Source organism: Nyctereutes procyonoides, unplaced genomic scaffold, assembly GCF_905146905.1.
Source record: "Nyctereutes procyonoides isolate TBG_1078 unplaced genomic scaffold, NYPRO_anot_genome, whole genome shotgun sequence".
In the NCBI taxonomy this organism is placed as follows: domain Eukaryota; kingdom Metazoa; phylum Chordata; class Mammalia; order Carnivora; family Canidae; genus Nyctereutes; species Nyctereutes procyonoides.
In genome coordinates, this window is record NW_026575040.1 from 15,069,467 (window position 1) to 15,090,837 (window position 21,371).

Here is a 21,371-nt window from a genome sequence, read left to right on the forward strand (position 1 = left end):
AACAGGGAGTATTAACTTCTTCTTCATTTCTTTTCAATGCAGCCCAACGGGTTTTTAGAAAATTCTTCTGTCTACTAAGCAGGAATTCTAGCTCCCTATAATCTCTCTCCATTGACCATCTCCCTATAATCTCTTCCTAGGGACCCTACTTATACCTTTTTTATGCTATTAACTATCTTTAATAATTTTACAATTGGTCCAGTTTCATTCTTCTGCATGTGGATGTCCAATGAAACTGGACCACTCTCTTGCACCATACACAAAGATAAACTCAAAATAGATGAAAGATCTAAATGTGAGACAAGATTCCATCAAAATCCCAGAGAAGAACTCAGGCAACACCCTTTTTGAACTTGGCCACAGTAACCGGAGAAGGACAAACAGTGTATGTTCTCATTCATTTGGGGAATAGGAATAATAGCGAAAGGGAAGGGAGAAGAAATGTGTGAGAAATATCAGAAAGGGAGACAGAACATAAAGACTTCTAACTCTGGGAAATGAACTAGGGGTGGTGGAGGGGGAGGAGGGCGGGGGGTGGGGGTGAATGGGTGACGGGCACTGAGGGGGACACTTGATGGGATGAGCACTGGGTGTTATTCTGTATGTTGGTAAATTGAACACCAATAAAAATTAATTTATAAAAAAAAAAAAATAATAATTTTACAATTGGAAAAACTGAAGCTAAGGTGGGTTAAGTAACATGTGCATCATTTCATAGCTACAAATGGAAAAACAGACATTTTCAATCCAGGTCTGCCTCCCTGCAAATCTGCTGTTCTTTCTGTATGTCACCTCGCCTTTCAGTCTAGGCAAGAGAAAGGCGGCCTGCTTTCTAGCACGGGGGACAAGTCTAAAGACCTAACAAGAAACGAGTGCAGAGGAGGGAGGGGAAAATTGGTGAGCAGAGAGATGGAGGCGGGCAGAAAGACACCCCTCTCTGATCAGGGTTGCACTTTCTTAAGCCAGGCCGACTGTGGTTATCTGAGTATAACTCACATCCAGCTATTGACAGCTTTCCACCTGGTGACATGCTTAATGGCCCATGAAATTCTAGCCCTCAGGGCTCAAGCCTGATATTTATGGTTCCCCACATAAACCTAAAGTGGATTGTAAATTTATCTCTCTCAGCTTTAGGTGACTAAAATGGCTGTTCAAAACTCTGGAAGGGAGAGTCGACTTCATGGACATGTTGTACCAACTTTAAAAAAGATTAGGGTGGGAGGAGTGTTCAGAAAGCTGCTGCTCCCAGAAGCCTCCTGGAGTGGAAGCGTTCTCGCGTGCCTGAGGCTATCGATGTTATGGGGGAAGGAGGGTGAGGTAGGGAGGACGCGCATCAGTGTTGTGCCATAGAATAGTTGCACGTTTTGTACAGTCAGAATCTGTCCTATCATGATGAAAAAAGGGAGGCTGTTCCACACAGGTTAGGAGGCTTTTCCTAAGCTCCAGAGGAAGCCAAGTAGATATGTGTAGCTAGGCGTGTACGTAGTAGGAAATAGCTAAATAGGAAGACTTGTTCTCGCTGAAGTGCGGATGACCTTCCTGAGACTCTCTCCAGGTGCAGGCGTCATGCGGCGTTTATGTGTTTAGGCGTGAGCATCTTTCAGACTTGACACTCCTAGAACCAGCAGCTTCTTCCTCTTTGGCTTCTCTGACGGGAGCTTGCACCATATGCAGGATGTGACCTTGCTGGTCTTAAATTTGACCAGCAAGTTCCAACATGCAGGTTTTAAGAGGAAACCTCTGTATAGTCTCATGAAAGGATGAGGGCAGGGTAACAACAACCAAAGTGATGACATTTCCCTCTACCGTGGGCCCACTCTCTCGCCAAAATTCTTTAGTATTCTTCTCCAAAAATCTCTCTCCCTTCTCACCAAATAATAATATGGGTTATTAGGAAGGATGAGGTTAGGAGCCGATGTGGCATGTTGGAACTCAGATATTAAGGGGCTCAAAGACCCAGGTTTGAATCTCAGCTTTTCTTTTTTTCTTTTTGAAGATTTTATTTATTTATTTATTTATTTGTTTATTTATTTATTTATTTGACAGAGAGAGGGAGAGAGAGCACAAGCAGGGGGAGCAACAGAGGGAGAGGGAGAAGCAGGCTCCCTGCTGAGGGCTGGATCCTGAGCCAAAGGCAGGTGCTTAAGCGACTGAGCCACCCAGGCATCCCAGATCCCAGCCTTTCCGTGTCCTGTATTTGTTGTGTCCCTTGGGACTTAAGCTCTGGGCCTCAATTTTCTCATCTATCAAACGGGGCTTAAAAACACCAACCAAAACATTGTGATAAGTGACTGACACTAAGACCCGAAAAGAAACAGGTTTATAAAACAAGACTATGGCTTGCAAAGAGTTGGCGTAGTTCCTCCTTTGTTCTGGAAGACAACTGGCTTGAGCATTCAACAGTGTCCCAAATCCTCCTCCCCAGGGGCTGGCAGAAAATTGAGCTCCTTCTGAGTGGAAACCTTCGCTAGGGCTCCACAAATAGACTCTCTCGTCTCCTGGTTTCACTCACAAGAGAAGGCATTCTCCTCACAGGCATGTTCACACCATGAGAAATCTTTCTCACCCCCTCTCTGTGGAACTCCTCTCCGATTTTTGAGATCTCCTCGCCTCAAGGACAGAGCTGTGGTCTGGAAACAAGCTCAGCGTTGAGTGCTTCCCCTCCCCCATGCTGGGGGTGGGATTTCCAGGCTTCCTTTTCTGAAGAGACTTCGTGAGTAACCTGAAGTTGGAATGCCCTCCTGAGGTCGATGTATAAAAGCCGGCAGCATAAATAGGAACTAAGGCTGAAGTAAGCATAAATGTTCCCCAACAACTTCAATCGAGAAAGGCTCCTTTGATCCTCTCCAAACTTCCTGAAACTGAGCTGAATATTTGTTTGTTTTGCGGTAGCTCCACTTTTTTTCAAGCCTTGTAGTGCGCGGCTGTTGGTTTCTCTGTTTAAAAGGAAAGCGCTCTTTCTCAGTAATGATGCTCGCGTTCTGACCTTGGTCATACCCACTTCTAAAGGCCATTTCATCACAAGGATCAAGTTCTGCTAACTCTTAGGACTCCACAGATAAAGGATGGGGCCAGTTACCATGACTTGTGCTTACCTCCCAAAGTGTGTCACTTGGAAGACACGACCCAAAAGTGTGTGGCGGAAAGTGTCTAGATTGATTTTTTTTTCCCCATTGGAAGAGATTGAACCCCGCGAGGGGATGAAAGGTCAACATACGTGATGCCACAAAAAAGGACACTAGCATTCTGACCTTTCAATCGCCAAAGAAACAAGCAAAGGCCAAGCAAAGGTGAGTTTGCTCATTTATTGCTTTTTGAGGAGCTATTGGTAATTAGCACTGTTGTTTATTATTTCAATTTTTAAAAAGTTATTCATGAGAGAGGCAGAGAGAGACATAGGCTGAGGGGGAAGCAGGCTTCCTGCTGGGGAGCCTGATGTAGGACTTGATCTCAGGATCCCCGGAATCACCACCTGAGCCAAAGGCAGATTCTCAACCACTGAGCCTCCACCCAGGTGCCCTATTATTTGAATATCGTGGAACTTCAGCTCAGTCCAAATCAGACAGCCCAAGAACAACACATGGAGAAAATGCCGAGGGGCAAAGCAGGGAAGAGGCATTTACAGGAGACAGCAGTTGGTGGTGAGTCCTTCCTTTTGGACTCCTTTCCGGTACATGTGTATCAACACCATAAAACCAGCATATGATGTGGAGTTGACTGACAGTGCCTAAGACAGAATGTTCTGAAGTTGGAAGAGCTAAGAAATGGCATGTCAGGACTGAGATGCTTGGCAAAGTTTTCAGATAGGCGTAGAGTGTTTTCCTATACCTAGTCTCCAACATGATAATGTCCCCAGGTGTCTGGGTCTTGAGGCCCCCTCAAAGTGTGGGAGGCAGTGCTTAAGGCTGTGACAGCAAATGGTCAAATCCTGTCTTTGTGGCCTGTGAATACAGGGGAAATTTGCCAGGTGTCGGGTGCAAGAATCGTATATGCCATGGATTTTTTTTTTTTTCCTGGAAGCAATTGGAAACCAACTTAGTGACACTTAAGTCCTTCACCTGCTGCATCACTGTAGCCAGTGGGTGTGAGCCAGAGTGGTACCAAGAAGGGACCTCATCAGAACAGCCGCTGGAGTTACGGGCTCTGGCTTGGAGTGGAATGTTAAACTATGTTCAGAGTCATGGCAACTTGAACTTGGCAGCCCTCTCTGCTTCTGATATTACAAGTGCCTCATAGCCAAGTGCACCTGTGATGAGAGTTGACCTCAGAGTGGGATGTGGATTGAGAAACTTCTCTTTTGTAGCTAACAATTCATTTGGACTCCTTTAACAGCTGGGTGGTTGAGTACCAGGTTATGTGTTAGAATTACTTGACACTGCTTTTCATCTCCCGTGTGTTAAATATAAGATACATACGCAATCACTGAAAGCTCCCCTGCCCCCACCAAAAAAAGGGAGTGCTTAGAATTAAAGGGATATTTCCATATTATCGTTTGTTTCCATCATCAACATGTATAAAATTAACCCCATTTGAAACTGAGAGGTTTCATTAGTAAGAGGTTCTCTTTCCAAAAGGCTATTTTTGAAAGGATTGTTAAGTCCATAATTCATGATAGACAGATTCCAATGTATTTGCACCACTCAAAACACACTACATGTGCTTTCTTTTTTATTATTTATTTATTTATTTATTTATTTATTTAATTTATTCATGAGAGACACAGAGAGACAGACATAGGCAGAGGGACTTCCCCATGAGGGGTCTAATATGGGACTCAATCCGATCCTGGGACTCCAGGATCACACCCTGAGCTGAAGGCAGATGCTCAACCACTGAGCCACCCAAGCGTCCCTACATTTGCTTTCATGTGTTGTGATTAGCTGGTCTCTGCATTCAATCCTTAGCATGTGGCGTTTTTCCTCAATAGTGCTTCTATAGAAAATTTTACTCTAGGCATGTGGGAGACAAGTTATAATGCTTTGGTTTAAAAAAAAAAATCTGTCCAACGTTTCCAATAGCCACATTTTCCTGCGAAAGTGACCTGTGGGCACCTAAGGTTAAAGTTGCAAAAATTATTTTTGCATTTTCTTCAAGTGATTTTTAAATGAAGTTGAGTAATGGTTTTAACAGCGCATCTAACTTTGATGTAATTAGGATAGATATCATATTCTACTAACAGCAGCCTTCTTTAATGTTTGTAAATGTTTAAAGTAGCATGTGGTTTTTCACATTTTCCATTCATCCCCACATTTTTCAGTGTTCTATCTGGAGGGCACCTTTGTACTGCATACAAGTGAGACCTTGTCATGCTTTCAAAGTCGGTCCTCCCGCCCCACCTCAGTGGGCCTCATGCTAAGTTAGCCAATCAAAGTCAACATTACATCTTCCCCTTTGGCCCATGTTCTCTCTCCTCCTTATATAAGCCCTGGTGGCCCCACACCTTTCCACAGCCATCGCCACACCTGGCCAGGCAACCTGCAATAACTGCCTCACACTTCCTCCTCCTCATCTGATCCATGTGGCTGGACTGACTGACTGCCTCTGGGGTGTGATGCCAGGGATTCTGAAGACAGCTGGGGCAGGATGAGGGTACAGAGGAGGTGCTGTGTCAATAATGGGCACCTTGTGGCCTGTATTCCTCACTCAGCAACGAACACAGCACATGCATTTGTTTTCTCTGTCTCAACAGTTTTGGTCTTGGAACATCCCTAGTGTAGGGACAGCCTCTAAAAGGTAACAGTAGTAATAGGGCTTTTTAAGGCACTATCAAACCACTTGTTGGATTTGCTTCTCTCTCTCTCTCTCTTACCTTCTCACTCTCGCCTCAGGATCAGTTGTCCTTTTGCTCAATTGTTCAGCCATCGGATCGCAACAAAGCTGAAGCTCTGGTGGTGAAGGAAATCCTGAACCTGCCCGGGGCTCCAGGTGCTGAGGACAGGGGTGGGCATCACGGAGCCCAGCCAAGTTGAGAGGTCACTTGTGCAGGGCTTCGAAGTCCCTGTGTTTGTGCTCAGGGAACCCTCCCCTGTGAGTTTGCTCGCAAACTTTTGCATCCCATCTGTGAACCTCATTGCACAGGTTTGAGAGTATAGAGACTGGGGTAAAAGCTGGCAGCATCACAACCCATCTGAGCATAAAGGAATCAGGGAGAAAGTCCTTGTAGTTAAGGTAGCAAGCTGTACACAGAAACTTGCCACAGAATATACTAGAATAAAAGAAATAAATGTATGGTCCATGTGCCCATTGGTACCAAGGGAACCATTTTAGAATGAGAAGAGTAGTTACATTTTTTTTGTTGGGCTCTTCTTCTAGGTCATAAATACTTCCTACCACAGGTTCCTGAGCCCAAAAATAAATATGAGAAGAAAATTCTTTGCGTGTATGAAGCACTTTGTATTTTCTGCCTCCTTCTCAATCCTTAATTAAGCTTTGCAGCCACCCTGTGAAGCCAGTCATTACCACTGGGTGAGGAAACAGAGTCCCACAGGAGCTATGTGACTTGCCCAAGCATACGAGCCAGACAGGCCGGGCAGGGTGAGACTCCCAGTTTCTGATGCCCACGCCCCATGTGCAATCCAGACTTGTCACTCTGGGTCTTGGCATGGGGAAGAAATAAACAAACAAATGACTATTACACTGCTTTTACTTCTGGGGAGCACTGGGTTCTTATTCAAAATAGGTAAAAGGGGCAAAACAAATGTAACCAATAGCAAAGCTGTTGGGGGGAGACTGGTGCCACCACTGGGTGGCTTGGAGTTATGCTCTTTCTGAAGCTATATGTCCACTTCTAAGTTTCCCTCTATTACTCACATACTCAGGATTTATTCAGCAAAGGAGCCATCCATATATCTTGCAGATCAGTGGGGATTCAAAAGTGATACCAAGAGGTCTACTTGATTGTATTCCAGTTCAGTGCCATGTAAGACCATGAGATATGTGATGTAATAGAGATATTATCTGGAGAGAGATCAAGGTCCAGGAGAAAAAAAAAAAGATCCTCCCTGGTGGTCAGAGAAGACTCCACAGATAAAGTGACATTTAAATAGAATCTAAAGAAAGGAGTAGGAGTTAGCTAGTTGGAAATAAGGGAAAAGAGCATCGGGGCAACTTTGGTGGAGGTGTGATAAACTATGGCTTCAGAATCCACCCCCGCATGCAAATCATGTGCTGTATAACCTGTAGTGTAAAACCAAAACACATAAATTCAGCTCTCAGCTCTGATGTCAGATTAGCTCCCTCTGTCCTTTGAGATGCCTTTCAATGCACTTTCCCCACACCATATGGAAAGGCTAGGACCTTGCCTGGATTTTTGAGAGCTCCATCCAGGGTTTGAGAGTATAAGGGGAAGGTACCCAGGCTGTGTGTCCAGTCACCCCTGGCTCTGAAATTCTGCACTCTACTGATTCATTTCAGTTCATCTGATGTCTTTTATACAGTAGGTACATGTTTCTACGTATGTATACACATACATGCACATATACGTATATATGTATATATACGTATATGTGCACACATACACATGTATGTGAAACGCATCTCTTACTTGATTTTTAAAAATCTCTCTTTTTTAAGAATTTATTTATTTATTCATGAGAGAGAGGTAGAGACATAGGCAGAGGGAGAAGCAGGCTCCATGCAGGGAGCCCAATGCAGGACTCAATCCCGGGACTCCGGGATCATGCCAAAGGCAGATGTTCAACCGCTGAGCCACCCAGGTGTCCCTAAAAATCTCTTTCACTGAACATTTTATTGCATTGAGGGGAAGAGGACTGGGAAAGAAACAATGGGTTTCTCTCATAGAAACACAAACTTTACATGGATCCTTGGAGATCCATGCATCTTTCTCTCTCTCTTATTTTTAAGGTTTATTTATTTATTTGAAAGAGAGAGAGAGAGAGAGAGAGAACAATCAGGGGGAGGGACAGGGGTGGGGGAGAAAGAGAATCCCCAAGAGACTACCCAGTGAGCATGGAGCCTGATGCAGGACTAGGGGTTGGCTAGTCCTTGGCAATAAGTGGGCAGTCAGTATTATCTGTTCTATGAATTAATCAATTAAATAGTGCTTAAAAAAAATAGTGCTTTAAAAAGCTCTGTCTCGTCTTGGTGTTTGACCATACCATCATTCTGCTCTGAATGCTAGAAATAAAGAGGTTTAAGCACCTGAATAAGCCAGGCCCAGTGACTCCCCATGGTACAGTGATGCCCACCAGTCACAAAAGCCGGGTTGCCTAAATACTCCAAAGGCCACATTTGTTAAGCCAAGCTGCTACATGGCCTGCATAAAGGCCAAAGATGGAAAGACACATAAGCTGCAGATCAGAGTTTGCCTGTTGAGAAACTGGTGGAAAGAAGCTGAGACCAGGCACAACCATAACATTTCATTTCTTTTAGAAAGAGCCCAAACAGTGATGGCAAAATCTTTGAAATAGTGATGTGCATTGACCAAGTCTCTGCATTTTTATGTGCTTTGAGTATTTTGTAGGTTAAAAAAGATGACAAAAATAAGTAAATACATAAGGAAAAAGAGAAACCTGTATCAAAGATGCCCATGGAAAATGAAGTTGCACCTGCTAATGAAGAGATATTTCAAAATAGGATGCTCTTCCAAGAAGACAAGTACCTGGGGTCCCCAGTGCCCCCAAACAGGAGGTAGCTCCCAACCACTGTTATCAGCATTAGGCCAAAACCTCAAGATTCACGAGAAGTCTTTGTTGTTGGAGGTCTTTGCCTCTTACCACTGTTAGGTGATTAAATTGTTAAAGTCCTGTAGTGACTTAAATGCATGTCCAAAGAAGCATTCTGTGGGTGTCCCCAGTTCTTAGAAAAGCTTAGTGAATTGTCTCCTCTTCTTCCCTCATTCTCCCCGCACAGGGAATGTTACAAAGGGCTTTACGGAATTTTTTCAAACTAGTCCCATGCTTATGTACTTTTCAAAGCAACACGGAAATAGGATTTCACAATATATCCATAAAAAAAAAATCCCAGTGGCTTCCCTGCTATTCTAGTAACTTTCTGGGAAGGTGAGAGAAATGCACAGACGTTCCTGCAGCCACTTTGGTTACTAATAAGTCTCAGAGAAGCCCGTCATGAGGTTCTGTCCAAGTTGCCACACTGTCCTGAACCTTCCTTCTCAGTTTATTTATTTATTTGTTCCCATTCTCAGAACAGCCAGCAAATGATTTCACACCTTTTTGTTTAGCTGCTAAAAGCAACACAATAACTCCCCTCAGGGCTGCCTCTGTGGGTTCCAAAAATAAAATGGGCTCATTTTCATGCTAAGCATGCAAAGGCTCATAGGGATTCTAAAGAAAGGCAAAGGAAGGAAAGAAGGGGGAAAAAAAAGAGAGGTCAGACTGGGGGTGTTGCTGAGGAGGGTCAGCCTCTGCCTGGAGTTACCAGCCACCCCTGCCAGAAGGGATAGGTAAAAATAACAGAGAGTTCTTGGGCTACAAAGTGAAAGGTGAGCTCATTCAACCCCAAACTCTCCAGTCTTATTGTCTATCCCTAAACCCAGAGTTATTTTTGGAATACAACCTGTCGTTTATCAAGAAGACAAGAAGAGTAAGTAGTAGCCTGCTTCAGCCTTCCAGATAAGAAGTCTCTTGGGCAGAAATAGCTAATAACTTGCTGCCAGGTCAGAATATAAAATCATGGATCTATGAGACTCTAGGTTAACTTCTGAAGTTCCAAGCGTTCTGGGCCTGAGTCATTATTTAAACAGCACTCATCATATCCCATATGTTACTTATTAGAAAGAACGCTATGTGATGCAAATCACATAGTATTAGTCCCTGCTAGCCAGGCTAGAATGTGTGAAGAGAATTCCGTGAGAGCTTGCTAGAAGCGTACATGCTGCCCACCTACAGTAAGGAATCCTTGCTCCTCTGCCTGCCCCAAATTTAATCCTCCAGTGGTGGCACCGGCTCAGTATATTTCCAGGCAGGCTTTTGCTTTACATACAAGGCCAGACTGTTAGAAAGTCTCATGTACTGAGTCAAAATCTGCTTCCCCGTAGCTTCTATTCATGGGTTCTAGATTTGCCCCATGACCCGTGCTGCCCAGAATCCGCCTTTTTATGAGGAACTTTTGAATATTTGACTATCAGCCTTTACAATCCCCTCTCCTTTTATTTGGGCCTTTGCACTTTCTTCTCCGGAACACGGTTTCCAGTTCCTTCCCTAGGATGTGATCCAGTTTGCACACTGCCCCTCTTACAGCATAGACCCGGAAGGGGCCTGCCCTGCACAGAGCACAATTGAATGACTACCTCCCTGAGCTGAAGAAATGCAAGTCACACAGCCTGAGCTTACTGGAGCCATTTCTTTTAGCAGATGTGTTATGCTGTGGGATCACATTCCCTTTCAAGATCTGTGAAGAAAGGATGTGCTAAGCCAACTGTAAATAGGATTGTTCAGAAAAATCTAAATGCTGCTTAAAGGAACACACTTTTTAAATAGTTTAAAAGGATCCCTTTACATACAAATACTCTACATGCAAATTATAAGTCCTTCTTTTTTTTTTTTTTTTTTTTTTTTTTTTTTTTTGTCATTAAAGAAGATACCCAGGGGTGCCTGGGTAGCTCATTTGGTTCAACGCCTGCCTTTGGCTCAGATCATGATCCCAGGGTCCTGGGATGGAGTCCTGCATCAGGCTTCCTGCTCAGTGGGGAGCCTTCTCCCTCCTCCTGTGCCACTACCCTGCCTCATTCTTTCTCTCTCTCAAATAAGTACATAAAATGTTGTTGTTGTTTAAAAAAAAAAAAAAAGCAGATACCTAGATACCTAGAGTGCCTCAATCTGGTAAACCTAATATATTTTTTTCTATGTTAAGTATTTGAAAATTTTCTAACTGCATTTCTTTAAAATTATTCTAGTATTCAGAATTTCTGTTCAAGGAATCATAGAATCTTAGAAATGGAGACGACATAGAAAGATTTTCAAATTCAGTCACAAACCTTCAGGAAAATATTATTACCTTATTTTACATATTCATTTAGAATTCATTCACCAAGTGATTTCTGAGTACCTATGCTGCACCATGCATTGTTCTAGGCTTATTCGGGGGTAAAAATACATAGTCCTCCACCTTCATGGAGTTTCCATTCCCATGGGGAAAACAGACAAGCAAAATTTGAAATAATTTTAGGTATGGATAAGTGCTATGAAGAAAATAAAATAGGCTACAATAGACACCAGGTCAGGGAAGATAAATTTTAGGAGGGACCATTTGACCAAGCAGTTGGAAAGGTTTCAACCACTGCAGAATCTGGAAGAAATTTCTTCCAAGCTATGGAAACAGCAAAAGCAAAGTCCCCAAGGTAGAAATAAACTTGATGTGTTCTGGGAAGTGAAATTAGGCCAGTACGGTTGGAAAATATTAATAGAAGAAGAAAATGATAGCAGATGGAGTCAAAGAAGAAAAAGATAAGCAGGGGCTAGATCGCATGAGCATCAAAGTCGGTGGTGAGAAGCTTGGATTTTATTCTAAGTGCAGTGAGAAGGCACTTGGAGGGTTTTAGATAGGAGAGTGGCAAGATTTAACTTACTTTTTTGGTTTTTTTTTTAGGTTCTCTCTACCTGCTGGGCAGAGACAGATTGTACAATGTTTAAAAACAGAGGGAGAGGGGCACCTAGGTGGTGCAGTTGGCCAGCTCTTGATTTCAGCTCAGGTCACGATCTCACAGTCCTGACATGAAGCCCTGCGGCAGACTCCACTGTCCACAGGGAGTCTGCTTGAGATTTTCCCTCTCCCTCTGCACCTTCCTTGCTCGTGCTCTCTCTCTCTCAAAATAAATAAATAAAATATTTTTAAAAAATAAAATAAAAAGAGGGAGTGGCATCTGGGTAGCTCAGTGGTTTAAGCATCCAACTCTTGATTTCGGCTCAGGTCCTGATCTCAGGGTCAAGAGATCAAGCCCTGCCTCTGGCTTAGCGCCACACAGAGTGTGGAATCGGCTTGAGGTTTTCTCTCTCCTGCTGCCCCTCTCCTTACCTGCTCTCTGTCTCTAAAAAAAAAATAAATAAATAAAAATCTTTTTAAAAATAAAATAAAAAGGGATCCCTGGGTGGCTCAGCAGTTTGGCGCCTGCCTTCAGCCCAGGACGTGATCCTGGGGTCCCAGGATCGAGTCCCGTGTCGGGCTCCCTGCATGGAGCCTGCTTCTCCCTCTGCCTGCGTCTCTGCCTCTCTCTCTCTCTCTCTCTCTCTCATAAATAAATAAAATATTTTTAAAAAATAAATAATAAAATAAAAATGATAAATAAAAATATTTAAATTAAAACAACACACACACACACACACACACACACACACACACACAACCAGACGGAGAGAAACCAGTCAGGAAGCTATTACAGTGGCCTGGCAAGAGATGACAATGGCTTGTATTGGCCTGGTAGCAGTGGAAATAGAACTGGCTAAGTTCTGGTTATATTTTAGAGGTACGACCCATAGGACTTGCTAAGAGAGAAACAACTGGAGTTCAGGGAAGCTTAAATAACTTGCCTGAAAGGGAAGAAGGAGAAGAATACCAAGAAAGGGATGAGTACTGAGTATTAATAGTGCCATGTACTTCAGTCCTAATATTCATCCTAGTAATCCTGCAAGAAAGATATTATTTTACCTACATCTTATGCATAAGGACGCTGAGGCTCAGAGCACTGAAGTAACTCCAGATCAAACACAGGGTCAGCTTAAGGTAGGATCCAAACTCAGGACTCTGTGTATCTCACAGTCTCTTCCCACTGTTGTATTCCCGAAGTGATAGTGGAAGGGGAGCCCTGAGTGCAGACTCAGGTAGAGTTCCTACTATGTACCTTTTCTTCAAAGTTATTGATGCTTAATGAAAACCTATATCATCCCTTGCTGCAGATCCCCCAGTAAGCCATTATTTTTAACCAAAGCTAAGATACCTTAGCTTATCAGAGGATTTCCTTTCTGCCCCCTTCCTTTATGCCTTATAATCTCTGAGTCAGGGTCCACTCCTCTTTATGCAGTTTAACTGCCAGAGACATGAGCCCCAGTGCCTGTCTCCCTTCCTGAGGAGCTGTAGCTGGAAATTGCTTGTGCAATCCGATGACAACTTATCTATATTTAGCAGAAAAAGTGGTGGCAAGGATCTGTCCAGCTCAATTTTTTTTACAGTTTCAATGTTCAGAATCTCACAGACAATCTCCTGAAAGGCACATTGGTCCTGACAGTATCTGAGCGAAAGGAAGTTTCCTCCATCTCACAGGGTTATCCGCTGGAAGCCTTGTTCCAAGAAATTATGTGGACATCCATCGTAGAGCAAAGATGTGATGTCCCCAGTGCTCCCCCCAACCCCGACATGAAGGGCTGCTGGTACTGTAGGCACTTTGATGACTTTTAAGTGTTATTCTAAGACAGGAAAACAAGCATGAAAGGTTTAAGGGGGAAATGGACTATGATGTAATTGTTTATGCATTTAAATGATATGTATAGCACTTGATTTTTATTTCTTTTCAATGTGGCATGGAAAAGAAATGCAAAATGCTGCTGATGGTTTCAGAGCAAAGATAAACTTGCTTGGGTGGGGAGGTGAAAAAAATTGCAGCAGGTATTCTCAAGCGCTTCACATGATGAAATCATTGCCAGGGAGGCTGATTATCGCTTATACTAAAAGTAACTAATTCGAGGGTGAGACACAGTTTAGCTTTTCTGGAGCCAGACTAAACCAGATTTAGTATATAATCCATGACTCTGACCCTCCTCACTGTTGGTCAGCCAGAGAGAATGATCTACTAATGAAAAGCAAATCAATTAAGAAGAGCTAAGAAAACAGGAAAGTAGAGAACATTAAATAAAAATGGGAATTTTCAAGACAGTAAAATAGCACCAATTGTATTGCAAAAAGGGAATTTAGAGGGGGAAAAATTGTATCCGGTGAGTACTTACTTATAGTCCTCTACTTTTTAACGTGCAAAATGTGTCAATCCTCGGTTGGGGGGGGGGGGGACCTACCATAAAATAATTTTTTATTTGCTTTAGAAATAGAAATTTTAAAAAATAATTTTTTCATACCTTCTTCCAGTCCCCAACTTCATTTTGGGTTAAATCTTATTCGGAGGAAAAGCACTTGGTTTAGAAATGTCCTGTCTCGTTTTCACAAAATCTCTTCTAATGAGATGAGTTTTAATGTTGCTGTGCCTATTAAGGAAAAGAGATGAAGAAATAGAAAATCTACTTTTTGTACCATTGCATTTCTTGGTACTAAAGCTTCCAACACTGTATTCCAGAAGTTAATTAACAAATCATTATTAAGAGGGGAAAAACATATGCAATTTGGGGGAAAATGAAAACATAATTTTTTTAAAGGAAGGAAAAAAGACACCCAAAAACTCCATACCCTAAGATTTCACTGTTAACAAGCCTTAAAAAACAAAACAAAGTTATTCGGCACATCCCTTGTTGAACCTAATAGGATGGTTGTAATTCAGACTTTCTCTCGTTTATCATTTTGTGACCATTTCCGGCAATTTTCTACAGATTTATGAGTTGGTACCTTTCCTGGTGCCTCAGAAGCCCAAACAGAAATAATCTTCCAGCACTAAATGTCTTAATCTCCTCCCTGAAAGTTTTCTCTGCTTGAGATGAACAAAAAGATGTATAATCCTTCTTTTTTATATTCCTGTTCCCATGACTATCAAGAAAATGAGAAAGTCCTTCCTGATTTTCTGTGTCATAGCATGAGCCCCATCTTCATAGACACCTGAAGAACTAACACTATCTTTTTCACCTAAGACCTGAAACTTTAAAGGCAGGTCTTTAAACAATTTTCTCTGTACATCATCTTGGCCAGCTTTTAAGTTGAAGGAATTCAGTATAAGAGCTAAAAGAATGTCTAAAAAATAATTAGGGGCGATGAATCTGCTGGTTAAAGAATAAGCAAAGAAATCAGTAGAAAATCCCTAAATATAATCTTGCATATGTAAGAATAACCTGAAACATGTATATATGGAATACATATAAAAACTGTGGGGAAAAGTTGTCAGGAAGTGATACCATGATCATTGTTAGCTTACCAGGGAAAGAATCATTTTTTCTCATACCATATAACAAATTCTAGATAGATTAAAGAAATTTTATTTTTGAAAAGTTAAATAATTGAAAGAATATGTTTCTGCATATTGATCTAGTGTAGAGGGGTGAAGATTTTCAATACTTTAAAGCAGTGGAAGAGATGATTGAGTAAAAGGTCAGTAAGTTGAAATGTAGAGAAATATAAAATATCCATATGTCAAAAATAATCATAACAAAATCAGAAGACAAGAAGCAAATTGGTAAGAAATGACCAAGTTAATGACCTAATTTATAAAGTGTTATTATAAATCAATGAGAAAATAGACAAAGGTCATGAACAGACAATTCATAGAAAAGAAAATACAAATAGCTAATTATACAGTAAACAATTTTCAGCCTCACCAGTGAATACAAAGTTAAATAATAAGAACCTAAAAAAATAGGAAAGATTTTTAAAATAACATTAATCAATGCAGTGAGAGCTTCAGGAAGACACTGATATATTGTGCTAATATAAATTAATGCAACCTTCCTGGTAATATGTATTAAAGATCTGAAAAATGGGGGCACTTGGGTGGTTCAGTGGTTGAACATCTGCCTTTGGCTCAGGTCGTGATCCCAGGGTTCTGGGATTGAGTCCCACATCAAGCTCCCCACAGGGAGCCTGCTTCTCCCTCTGCCTATGTGTCTGCTTCTCTCTCTGTGTGTCTCTCAGAATAAATAAGTAAAATCTTAAAAAAAAAAAAAAGACTTAAAAATGATTATACTCTTTTTTAAAAATCATTATACTCTTTGATCTGGTGTTTCTCCTTCTGTTAGACTATCCTAAAGAAATAATTTGAAATGCTAAAGCAGTCACATAAAACATTAATTTAAGTACATCCTAAATATCCAATATTAGAAAAATTATTAACAAGTTATAGTATCATCATATGATGAAAAGTTTTGCTGCTATTAAAATAATAGTTAAAGAATTAATAATGGCACTAGAAAATATTTTTGAATGATTGAAGGAAAGCATAGTATGTGAAATTCTGTGTACAGAATGATCTCAGTTACATGAAGATAAAGAAATTCTAGGAAAGAATACTGGAACCATTCTGAACTGTGGTTGCATTTGACTAACAAGGTAAGGTTTAGTGATGTTTTGCATGCTTCTTTTAACTTCTTTCAAAATGCCAATTTTTCTACCATGTATATGTATTATTTTAGAATATTATGAAAAGAAGAAAAGTTAATCTTTGAAGAGGTTCTAAACCCTAGAACATGCCAATCTGGCATAAAGCTTATTTTGAGCTGAAGACAACTGGGGAGAAAAAGACACAGGACAAACTCTCTGACCTCCCCCTCTTTACCAGAAAGGGCAGGAGGATTCTTAACCACCAGAAACAACCCTAGACTCTTAACAGTCCAGAGTCTGCACCAGGGGAATCTATGTAACAAACCTTGCTAAAACAATCCTTATCTTCCACTGGCTTCTCCCATATATTTATCTTCCTACAGTTTGCCACCTTTGGAAGTCTAAAACCCTTTTCCTGTGTCTTGTCACTTCTCTTCAAATTTATCTTTCTTGGCTAAGATGCCCTAGAAGTCCAAGTTCTAACCACTTCTTTGAGTTACTCCTCAGTAAGTATTCCATGTGTTGTGGACTGCATGAATCAACAAACTTGCTTGCTTTTCTCTCTTTTATCTGTCCTTTGTCAACCTAATTTGCAGGACCCCAGCAATGTACCCAAGACAGGTAGAGGAAAAATCTTCCTCCTCTATAAACTACTATAGTAAAAAAAAAAAAAAAAAACAACAACAAACTCCAACAACAACAATGGTAGGCATCCTTCTTCTCCAGCAATCTTAAACTGCATTCTACTTGATAGTAGGTATCATTGGATACTTCCAAGCCCATGGAGGAACTACTGTCCACTGTGAGTCAGCTTACTCAAAGAGGCAGATTGCCAGGTGTTTTCAGGGGAGGGAGTGGATAGCTGTTTTCCTCTCTTCTTCTTTTTCCAGGTTTAGTTTCCACTTCTTTCTTCCTTTCTTCCACACTTGATCCAAGTAAAAGCCAGGGAATATGAGCACCATACCTCATTTCCTTTCTAAAAGTGGTGAGATAGGGTTGCTTTCATCTCATCTCCAAACCTGCTAAGATAGACCCAAAAAGGAGGATAACATGGGTTTCCTATATGATGAGAAGGAATGTTCTCCATAAGAACCTGGCCAAGCCTCTCCAAACCTCTTCTTGTAGACAGTGCCTGGATATGCAAAGAACACACTTCCTAAAAGAGTTTATTTCAGAAATAGAGGGAATGTTTAACCTAAAAAAAATATATTTTGGTGTTTTAAAATGGTATCTCTTAGAGTGACAAACCTCATCTCTACTATCGCCACAACCTCTGAGTGAGCCAGATCTGAAAATAAAGGAATGAAAAAGGCAATCATTCTTGCCTGGGGTTGACTAGGACAAAGGATGGAAGATGAAAAGGCTCAGAACGCATCTCCAGCCAAGTCCAAGGTTTTATTTTGTTCTCTTGAAATTAAAAGCAAAATGCAAAGTGTACTTTGCCTAACTCATTTACTCTAACAATCTTAAGCACATTTCTGTTGCTGAGGAAATGGAGGGCTGAGTCTCTGATTCAGTTCCGTGATGCCACATAGCATCCTTTGATGAAAGCATTGCTATCTTTTGTGTGTTTGGAAAGCCCTTCCAAATACTCTTTCCCCTTTAAGTGTCATAGTTGCGTTCTGATTGCCAAAGGCATATTTTAAGTCAGTAGGTGCAAATGTAATTGAAATCTATCAAGAAATACCTTTTTAAGGATTATCATGTTATTAATTGTGGTTATCTTTTTCTTTACACCTAGAACCCAGAAACCAGGAAAATCTAGCTTTTTTGACTTTTTTTAGGGGGAGGGATTTGAAGGCCTCTTTTCTTCCCTCACTCCAATAAAAAAAGTATTATGTATTCTAGTCAGACTAAAACACATAATTCAGCAATATGCCACCATCACCCTAAGGTTTAATATTCTTTCCACTGAAAATAAGTAAAAATAGCTCACTATTCTCAAACTTGATGGTTAGGAAGAGAAGCATATGGGAAGAGTATAACCTAACAGCTATCTTTAAATTGTAATTTGAGGGCCACAGTCATTTGCATTCTTTCACTTTCCCTGAGGCAGTACCCCATGTGCAGAGTCATGGTGGTAAGAGCTTAGCCCCAGTGACAGAAACCATTAAAGATTAGAAGCAGAGGGCCAGGTCTTACTTCATGACTTTTCATTAGCTGACTTGTGTAGGAAGTAAGGGCTCCAGTCTTTGCTAACCAAAATGTTAATGGCTTATAGACAGCAAGAAATTAGTGCGATATTTATCAAGTACCTGGAACAAGAGTTGACTTTCTGTGAAACATCACTCTAGAATCAAAGCCAAAATCTCTCTCTTCTCTTCAGATGAGTCTGAAAAAATAATCATGTCAGAATTAGTAAGGCAAACAACACAAGGAGAAGAGTGAAAACAAGCCCATATTAAATAGGACTGAGGGGAAAATACTTCAGCTTCATAATAACAGAAGAGGTGGTATTTAAGAAGTTAAAAAAAAAAAAAGTAGTAGCACTGCTTCTTTCAGGAATGCAAATGTCTGGGATCCCTAAGTCATTTGTCCTGAATCTCTCAGGCAGGTTGGGGTCAGACAATGGGGAGGTACAGTTGGAAGATGTTAAGTGGCCTCCTAAAAATTCAGGTTAAAGTGATTATTCATTGAGAGTGTATGTGTTTTTACTTATTAGAAAAGTAATAAACAATTACATTTAAAAATGCTGTCATTACAGAAAAATATAATGTTAAAAAACTGCCCCCCACTGCCCTAATACAGAGATGATCACTTGTTAAAAATTGGCAGTAAAAGTATACTTTCATATGATTCATATGCTATGTCCTTTAAAATAAAGTTATGAATAGTTATAACAGTATGAGAAATATGTATATAATAATATTAAACTGAAAAAGTGAAAAAGATTGGGTACATAACTGAATCAAAAGACATCAAATAAGCCTATGACTGGAAAAAGAGAATTATGTCAAAATATTTTAAAAGTTAGGGTAGTCTATATAGTTGTTTAAGTACATACTAACATATTTTTAAAAGTGTGTGTGTGTGTGTGTGTGTGTGTGTGTGTGTGTGTGTGTTTGATGACTACCTCTTTGCTTCAAAGAGCCCCTTTTCAAAGAAAAGGATACTGAGTTCCCACTTGACAGCCTTGGAGTGAAGGAAAGAATATTTGGAGATCATTGGTAAATAATGCTTTGAATCTCTCTTTGGCATATGAAACTGGATTTCGATCCTATTTAAAGGTCCCCTGGTAAAAAGTCTTTATATGTTTCTCGGGCAAGAGAAGGATAGAAGAAACTATATACAAGACTTGGGTCGGGCAATTGATTTTAATTGTGATTTCTGTTCATGACTCAGCAATTTCAGGCAATTCTCTGCTTTTACCCCAGAGTTATCCCTTGTGTAAAATGGGAAGGATGATAGAAAGTCTGAACTTGGGGACTTGGTCTCCCAGCACTGCTATCAACTACACCTGCCTTTTGGCGAATATCCAGCTCTTCTCTGCCGGGGTCACACGTCCTATCCGTTCATAAGAGCCAGGAGGCTTAATTACCTGGAGTTTCAAAGACCTCTGGACTCTCTGACGAAGAGGCTGTTTAAGTTCAATGTCGTATTATCCAATTCCTGAAGCATTCATTTTACAGAGATGGAGAGGAAGAGTACAGAGATCAAGCTGTGCGCCCAAGGAAGTTTAGAAAAATTTGGGGAAAGGTTTTCTATGTCTTGTAAGTGGAGGAAATGCTTCAAAGTTTGAGAAAAGTCACATAATACTTCCACACACATAATATGCTTCTCGGATATAAAATACTTAAATTAGAGAGTAACTTCAAGTCATCAAAATTCAAACTGGCTGTGCTCATCTTCTCTTTCCTTTACATGAAAGTGCTCTGTGGTTCTCTCCTAGCAGCACCAACTTGGATGATGGATGACATTGGTCCTGTCATCTTACAGGGCCTACCGTGACATATCCTGGGCTGAGTGTTCTCAGATTCCAGGGCCAGCGCAACGTCGTGGAGGAGTTTTCACAAAACTGAGGACTGTACGTTGGAAGGCTGCCGACTTTAAGAAGTATTGCTCTTTGCTCTAAGAGAGTGTCCTTCCATCTTGGGGATATTCAAATGTCACTTTCTTTTATGAATTAATGATAATTGAAGACGGCAATTGTGGTATCTTTAACATTTTTATTCGATCAGATTTAAACTTGGCAACAGTATATTGATCTTCCACAATGTCAGAATTTCTTTTTCTTTTCTTTTTACATTTTACTGTTCTGTAAAATCCAAACTTGAAAACATCAGTCTGTGGCTAGTTCTGTCTCTATGGCAATAGGGAAAATGCAGAGAATCACCATTTTTAACCCAGGATATCAAATTCCTCCCCTAGTTAAAATGTGTGTCCCAGCTAATAAGTAGGACACCCAACGTGGTTGAATTGTATTTCTCTGTCCACCCTCTATTAAGGGTTCCTAAAATTAAGTTGCTGAAAGATCAGAAAAGAAGGAGGCAGGGGAAAGAAAAATCTGGATAATAAACTGGCTAGTTAATGGACTCCATGTAGATTGACGAGAATAAAAGCATGTCCTGGGACGCCTGGGTGGCTCAGTGGTTAAGCGTCCACCTTCAGCCCAGGGCGTGATCCTGGAGACCTGGGATCGACTCCCACATCAGGCTTCCCGCCTGGAGCCTGCTTCTCTCTCTGTCTCTCTCTGTGTGTGTCTTTCATGAATAAATAAATAAAATCTTTAAATATAAAATATATATATATATATATATATAAAAGTATGTCCCATGCAATATTTCCAGCACACTTATACTAAAGAATCATTGTTTATTTTTTATTTAAATTTAATTTAAATGTATTTTATCTGGCAATCCTACATCCAAGATCCTCTAGAAAATATATAGGCAAAAACATGAATTAAATTAGCCCCTATAATATACACAGCTATTCATGAAACACACGTTAAGTGGCTATTACTGAAATACTCTTTTGGTTGTCTTTATGTTGTCTGGTTTTCTTATCTAAATGTGAAATGTTTAGATGATAGTGTTCTTATAAAAGCACAACCACTGCCAATTAAATCCAGAGAAGAGTAAAATGAGTTACCTGGCTCCCATTCGGCTTACCTTATGAATGAGCTGATAAGCAGTGTTTACAAGTCAGTCCCGCCGAGTCACTCAGCTGCCCACCTCTGAGCTGGCTGCTCAGGTGCTGCAGAGAATGGTTTC

The 21,371-nt window shown here is 40.8% G+C and overlaps 1 protein-coding gene and 1 long non-coding RNA gene across 2 annotated transcripts in view; one reads left to right on the forward strand and one right to left on the reverse strand.

The window, feature by feature from the left end:
• Nucleotides 1–21,371, forward strand: part of RORA (RAR related orphan receptor A) — a 705,804-nt gene that overhangs the window by 550,905 nt on the left and 133,528 nt on the right. The window lies entirely within an intron of this gene.
• On the reverse strand, nt 15,993–20,172 carry LOC129506371 (uncharacterized). Its single transcript, XR_008663755.1, has 3 exons — nt 19,697–20,172; nt 18,414–18,490; nt 15,993–17,180 (listed from the first exon to the last, which is right to left on the reverse strand). It is a non-coding gene; the product is annotated as an uncharacterized LOC129506371 (long non-coding RNA).